Raw genomic sequence first — 7,942 nt, 5'->3', positions numbered from 1 at the left:
ATATAGTGAATTTACTCAATAATTTTGTAATTTAGACAAATTTAATAATTTTCTTAAGGAACGTGAAATTCCAAATGTGACAAATATTATGAAAAATAGATAATAATTGTGTTACACATTTTCAAAGTAATAAAGCTGCACAAACAGGTTATTGTGAGAGAAATGAGATTAAGCCTTTGCAATAAATGAATTTTATGAAATCTATTTATCCTTGATGAGTAATATATTATATACTAGTAGACAACAGAAAAACATTTCCCTTTTCTTTCTTTTTTTTTTTTTATTTTTATTTTTTAACTAAGAGGAATAACATTACACAGGACAAATCCTATGTTGTGTCAGACCAAGACAATTATTCAGGATAAGACGGGAATGGTACGAATACTGATGGAGGAAAAATTACCAAGAGACAAACTATAACCAATAGATAATCGGTAAACCGATATCTGGCATTGTAACATTTCCATCCAAATAATGCAAAACTTGCCTTATTGTAGGCCTTGCTGCTGGGGAATAATGTGTACAAACCAAACCGAGTTTTAGAACCATCTCCATTTCTTCAACCACATACTTACTTTCCAATCTTGGATCAACAGTCTCAAGAATAACCTCTCTTTTCCAACAATCCAGTACCCAGTCGGTCAAAAGTACCTCGTTGGCCGGTCTTTCTTGCTCGAGTGGCCTCCTTCCACAAGCTACTTCAAGCATAAAAATCCCAAATGCAAAAACATCACTGCCAGTAGTAGGCTTGCCAGTTCTTGCAAGTTCTGGTGCCAAATATCCAACAGTTCCAACTACACAAGTTGTTCGCGCATTTAATCCCTGATCACAAAACTTACAGTGTCCAAAATCCCCTAATCTTCCATTCAGATCAGAATCTAATAAAACATTGCTTGCTTTAACATCTCTGTGTAAAACTACTTTGTTCCCATTCTTCATGAAGGTAAAGTAGGGCGGATGCTACATCTTTTATGATTTGAAATCGACGATTCCAATCAAGAGTTGGTTTTTCATCGCCAAATAAAAACTTGTCAAGACTACCATTAGGCATATAATCATAAACCAAGAAAAGTTCTCCTTTTCGCGGACAACAGCCTAAAAGTCTAACCAAGTTCCTATGCCTTAGCCTTCCTGTGCTTGCAATTTCAGCTACAAATTCCTTCATACCTTGTTTAGAATCATGCGAAACTTTCTTGACTGAACTTGTACATTATTTGAAGGTAATACTCCTTTATAAACCTTTCCAAAACCTCCCCTTCCGAGAAGCTGTTTGTCTTTAAAACCTTTAGTAGCTTTATAAAGATCCTTATAGGAAATTCTTTGAGGACCATATTGTTGTTCCCAATCTTCAGGAATTTCTCCATATCTCTTCTTCCGCATTACAAATATAGTTGCTAATATAATTATGATAAACAACATAATTGGTGTCACTAATAGAAGCACAATTTTTAATTTTGATTTTCTTTCGTGAGGAAGCTTAGGAAGCTTTGAAAGATCAAGACTTTCCACTTGCCCACTATTGTTGAAGCTCCATCCAAGAATATAATGGTGACTTGCATAATTAGCACCAGTAGATGCAGAGAAACCAACATACATAGAATCCAGGAAAACTAGAGAAAGATCAATTCTTGTTGACAAAAGAGGCTTTTCTGGTTTCTTGATTGGTACTGGAGCTAGTGTTACATTCAGTAGCTTCTCCATTTGATCGTAGTCTATCCAACACTTGTATTGGATCCCACTTTTAAGTTCTAAGCTTTTGTTTTTCGCTTCATTTGGTGGGAAGTAGGATGCAGGTGCTGATTCATTAGATGTCAAATCGTTAACATCTACTCCAACATGATTGTCATTGATGTCTCCAAATTCAGGATTCTGCACAGTGTCTAATTCAACGGCAAGTAATGGTTGGAATGCAAGCCTATTGTAGTAGAGTTTAAAAGTCAAGACATTGACTTATTGCTCCTTTGAATTCTATAGACGGTGAGATAGTAAAGGCAATGCCATGGCCAGGCTCACCTGGAGGCAAAGACTCCGGAACCATGGCAAACACAAAGTGCGTAGAAAATGAGAACGAAGGCTTGAAATTGTTATGAATTGCAACGGGAATTGGAAGAAAGCATGACCTGTTTGCTGGTATGAGATGTTTGTTAGCTCTAACAAAACCATTAGGAAGGACTTTTGCAATACCACTGAGACTTAGATTGGCTGTAGTGAAGCCATTATTGTAGATGAATTGTTTTGTCTGTTGAGCAAAGGCCAAGAATTCAGAGCAAACAAGAAAAGCTAGCAAAATAAAAAGTAACTGAACCAATTTTGCCATTGAAGAAAAGAAGAAGAAGAAGGAATGATGCATTTAATCATAAACGTATTATAATTCAAAGGTTAATGAATTAATGGTACCAACTGGTCATTATGACTCGAGTGTGGAGATACATGCAGATAAAAAAAAGGAAAAATTATTATTTAGTCCCTAGGTTTAAATAATTATCTAAATAATCCCTGACGTTTAATATAATATATACTAGTTCCCGATATTTTACTCCGTCTAATTAAAAGTCACTCCGTCTAAAATTTTGGTGTTTTGCCATTAATTGAAAACTATATATATATATATATTATAATATATATATTATATATATATATATATATAGATATATAATATATATTGCGAGCCTTGTATGGAGACCAAAAAAAGGTATCAATTGATAAAATTAAAAATATTGGCCAAAATTGAAAACAAACGTTAAAGTTCTAAGTCTTTTTATCATTAAACCTTTATTATATGATAATGTGGCTCTATGGTGGAGACGTGCATGATCCGCTAACTGTCCACATTAGTGAGCTTCTAACAATTCCTCCATTAGGCTATAATTGTTAATTAAATATTCAGGATTACAATTAATAAAGTTGAAAAAATTACTTAAATATTGTTTTTAATAAAGTCAAGTCAACTGCAGCTAACTAAATCCTTTTCTCTCTCTCTCTTCGTCTCTCTCTCTTGTGTGTGAGTTAAAGGTTCAAATCCCTGAATTTCCGTCTAATTGTTTCATGCGAATGTCATGCCTAATTACTAGAGACGGCTAACCACAGTCAGGTCACTGAATTATTCACCGAAAAAGGGCTGTTCAAAAAAAATTTTTTTTTTTCTGATACCAAGCGTTTTAGCCAAATGCATTATTAACTCCGTTCCATAATATTTGTCATATTTGAGAAAATAACTTGGTCCAGAATACTTGTTGTATTAATGAGTAATAAATGTTTTTTTTCATATTTTTGACCAATAATTTTTATTTCAATTTGATGATTTTCTTGGAGAATGAGTATTAAATTAAGGATAATATAGTGAATTTACTCAATAATTTATTATAATTTAGATAAATTTAATAATTTTCTTAAGAAACGTAAAATTCTAAATGTGGCAAGTATTATGAAACATAGGTAATAACTGTATTACACATTTTCAAAGTAATAAAGCTGCACAAATAGGTTATTCTGACAGAAATGAGATTAAACCTTTGCAATAAATGAATTTTATGAAATCTAATTATACTTGACGAGTAATATATTATATACTGAGTAGACAACAGAAAAACATTTCCCTTTTTTTTTTCTTTTTTTTTTTTTTTTTTTAACTAAGAGGAATAACATTACACAGGACAAATTCTACGTTGTGTCAGACCAAGACAATTTTTCAGGATAAGACGGGACAGGTTAATGAATTGATGGTACCAACTGGTCATTGTTACTTGTTGATGATGGTGGGGACAAGATGCTTTATTCAGCCAGTAATGTGAAAGTGGATGTTCTGTTCATTTGCATGAAGTTCCATGAGAGTTCTCTTAAATTCTTCTTTTCTTTTCAATATTATAAGTGACAAGCTGAAATGTAGTTATGCAAGTTAAATGAATCTTCTTTTTTATTATTATCTTCTTTAAAGATTCATTTAACTTACATAAAACATTTCAGCTTGTCACTTATAATATTGTTTACTATTCAAGATATTTGCGAAAGAAATGAAGAGATGTCAGTATCAAAATCAGCAAACTCCAAATTCTCAATTAAATTCTTGATCATTTCACTCATTTAACATATAAACAATATAAATCAATTGTCTAAACATATAAGGAATATAAAAATAAATAAAAATTATTGAAATATATATTATTCACGAGAAACTAAAAATATAACTAACAACCTAATACAGTAACGGTAAAAGGCTAAATCATTAAAAATACTCCAAATATTATAGGTAGTTTTAATTGTACCATAAATCTAACTTTCTCCTTCTACTACCCTCAACTTCAATTTAGTTAGGATATTCAATTTTAGTTAGGATAGCACCTCAGTTTCAAATTGTATCCAATTTAATGTAGGGAAAATAATTATTTCGTCCATGAGGCTTGCCATAATTATTTAAGTAGTCCCCGACATTTATACAAATATTTATAACATCTCTGAGGTTTACTTCCATCTTATTAATTGGTCCTTCAGTCCAAAAAATATATTTTTTCCGTTAATTTTGAGAGAAAAAGATGAAATTATCCTTTATAAGTTTCCATTATTTTGTCCCTGAGGTTTGCCATAGTTATTTAAGTAGTCCTGACATTTATATAAATATTTATAACATCCCTGATATTCACATCCGTCATATTATTTTATCCTTTCGTCCAAAAAAACACACTTTTCACTGTTAATTTTTAATAGAATGACCAAACTACCCTAAATCCTCTAATTAACATATCCTTCCTTTCAACTACCTTAAGTCCTCTAAATTTACCCAAAATTTAGAAATTTTAATCTAAAATTTGGGTAAATTTCTAAATTTTTAATGTGCTTGTTCAATTTTGAGTTTAAATCAAACTGGGTGATTACTTTAATTTAGTTTACAATTTATGATTTAAAATTTACATGGTGGTGTGTTAATGGTGGTGTTGGGTTTCAAGTGAACAAGAGTAAGCTAAATGTGCTGTGTAAATTTTTTCTTTGCTGTATTGTATTCTTTTTGGCAGATTTTGCATATGATTCCTGTTTCTGGGATTAATTGCTAAGGTTATTGAGCAAAGTAATGCATTGGATGCAAATACAAAGATTAAGTACATGAACATGTTTGATGCTCAAGTAGATGTTGTTCATTCTGCTTTGAGCTCTATGGAATTTGTTTATACCATTTTTGTGAGTGAGTGAGAAGGAAAGCAAATGAGTTGAAAGGAAGGATATGTTAATTAGAGGATTTAGGGTAGTTTGATCATTCTATTAAAAATTAACAGTAAAACAGTGTGTTTTTTGGACGGAAGTATCAAATAATAATGACGGAAGTGAACCTTACGGATGTTATAAATATTTATATAAATGTGAGGGAGTACTTAAATAATTATGGCAAACCTGAGGGACGAAATAATGAAAACTTATAAAGGATAATTTCGTCTTTTCCTATCAAAATTAACAGAAAAAGTGTGTTTTTTGGACAGAAGGACCAATTAATAAGACGGAAGTAAACCTCAGAGATGTTATAAATATTTGTATAAATGTCGGGGACTACTTAAATAATTATGGCAAACCTCAGGGACGAAATAATTATTTTCCCTTTAATGTACAACATGTTAGTTTTATAAGACCTAATTTAACATTTTCTCCCAAATCAGACTCCTTTTCAACCACCGTTGCTTATAAATAAATAAATATTTATATTTATTTATATAAATATTAAAATAAAAAATAATCTATTCATCTTAAAAATAAAATACTTTTATTTATATATATAATATTGAAAGCAAGCAAAAATGACGCCATAATAAATAAAATCTATTTTAATAAAAGATCTAACTTAAGTATAAACAAAATTTCATGCTTAAAACATAGCAAAACAAAAAATGTAAACTGATATTCTACGCTTATAACTAACTAAAATTTGATATTTTATTTGGCTTCTTATGATTTAAATTCCTAACTATTATTAGTTAGTATGTTGTTAAATGGTGAGTTTTTGATTGTCCTGGCCATAAGGGAGAGAGTATAGATCCAGTGAAAATAATATTTTATTCATTAAATTGGATACAATTTAAAATTATGGTGCTATTATAACTAAAATTGAACTTCAGATTATTAAGAGAAAAAAATTAGATTTAAAACTACCCACAAATTTCAAAGTTTTTTTAATGATTTAGCCACCGGTAAAATGTGTGCACTTTATGCAAAATGAGATAAAGACATTCATAGAGGAGATAAGAAAGTTTTGACATAACATGTTTTCTATGACGCAGGAGAGGATAGAAAGTTTTGATTCCTCCTTGTTCATAATGGTTCCTTTACCGTCACTGGTGATGTCAAAGTAATCAATTTCTAGTACTAGAAGTAGTAAAAAGCAAGAAAATATCAATACGCAACATGAAATATATAGTCCTTCGCTTGTTAAATCAGTGAAAATTTATGTGATTAAGAGAATTTAAATTTGAAATTTCTCGCTCGTTAACTAAATGAGAAAGCCAATCAAACCAAACGATACCCACTGACTTTATTTTATTATAATTTTTTGCTCTCTTTATATATTTTATTATTCTTTTAATGGGATTGAGTTGGTATTCCGCCAGTCTTGAAGTTTAAATTTTTTGTTTTGAATTTATTGCTAATGTTCAAGTAATTGGTCTTGTTCGAAAACATATATGATGATTTGTGGCCGAAAATAGCCACCAAACGGAGTACACTTTCATCGAGTTAAAATGATTCTAATGCTCTATCATTGGAAGAAATTAAAGCCAATTTCTAATTTTTTTTTATAGTTATTAATATGTCTTTATATATATATATATATATATATATATTTTTATTTAAATCAAGATGTATAGTCCTTGAATATGAACGAAAGAATTCTAAAAAATATATATATATATATATATATATATATACTGATTTGGGGAATAAAAAGGGAGTAAAGCAATTTTTACTTAAGAAAAAGCAAAACACGGTTGAGGGGAAAAAAAGTAATACAATTCTTAATTGGGGAAGAAAAAATCATGTTATCGTTAGGAAATGCATGGTAATAAAATATTTAATTTTGAGTCAATTAAATATAGTTTGATTAATCTTCCTATTTTAAAAAAAGACGTTCATTGTATAGTTCACAAAATAAAATACTCTTAAAATTTAAATTTGAGTTAGCACCATATCCACTAAAATTGAGTTCAAAGTGGTTAATTATTCTTTTCTTTTTCCAAGCATTTTTTGCCAAATGTAAGAACAAGAAGAATTGATCGACAAATGGGAATTGATGATTTATATACAATCAGAAAACAGAAGTTGATTTCTTCAATAATACATGCATATTGATCATCTGAATTAACTTTCCACTATTAATAAAATAAAATTATCCGTAAATTACATGGCAAATTTCTAGCTACATAATTATATTTTCCCCTTTGCTTTCTTACTGCTCTGGCTGCTCATCACCATCAGTATGCGAAATTTTGAAGAACGACAAATATGAAGAACGACAAATATGAGAAATTTTGATGGGTGATCGAAAATGATATTGCTATATTTCTTTGTTTGATACCAAAATTCATCAACTACTTTTCTTTCACTGTCATCCAGTTTCAAGCAATACTGGCTTATCCTATGTAGTCATTTTGCCATTCAAAGCATAAATAATAGAATAACCAGTAGTAAAAATTTTGGGAATCCTTTGACTTGACCAAATTTAGAAAAGAAATTATATTACTGGTGATATATATTAAATCATGGTGCAAATTGGTCAATAGTGCAGAAAATAAACATGTTAGAGTGACTCAAATTAGTATTCTGCTGTCCTGATTCCTCTTGCTTTATAGTGTTTGTAATATAATTTGGACAGTCTTATTTATGTTTTTTTGTATAACCAGGACGTGTAATCCCTCTTTGGATCGTAAAGCGTAAAGGTTTATAGTTCTACAGCAAAGTGCGCTTGCTGGGG

The 7,942-nt window shown here is 30.1% G+C and overlaps 1 pseudogene; it reads right to left on the bottom strand.

Moving 5' to 3' along the window:
- Nucleotides 1-260: 260 nt before the first annotated feature.
- LOC149491603 (putative L-type lectin-domain containing receptor kinase II.1 pseudogene) lies at nt 261-2,317 on the bottom strand (annotated as a pseudogene).
- Between the last annotated feature and the right edge of the window lie 5,625 nt (nt 2,318-7,942).

This window comes from Jatropha curcas, unplaced genomic scaffold (genome assembly GCF_041381405.1).
Source record: "Jatropha curcas cultivar XTBG-Jc1 unplaced genomic scaffold, XTBG_Jcur_1.0 HiC_scaffold_1131_pilon, whole genome shotgun sequence".
Taxonomy (NCBI): domain Eukaryota; kingdom Viridiplantae; phylum Streptophyta; class Magnoliopsida; order Malpighiales; family Euphorbiaceae; genus Jatropha; species Jatropha curcas.
Note: the sequence above shows the minus strand (reverse complement) of the source record. Positions and strands in the feature narration are given on the sequence as shown.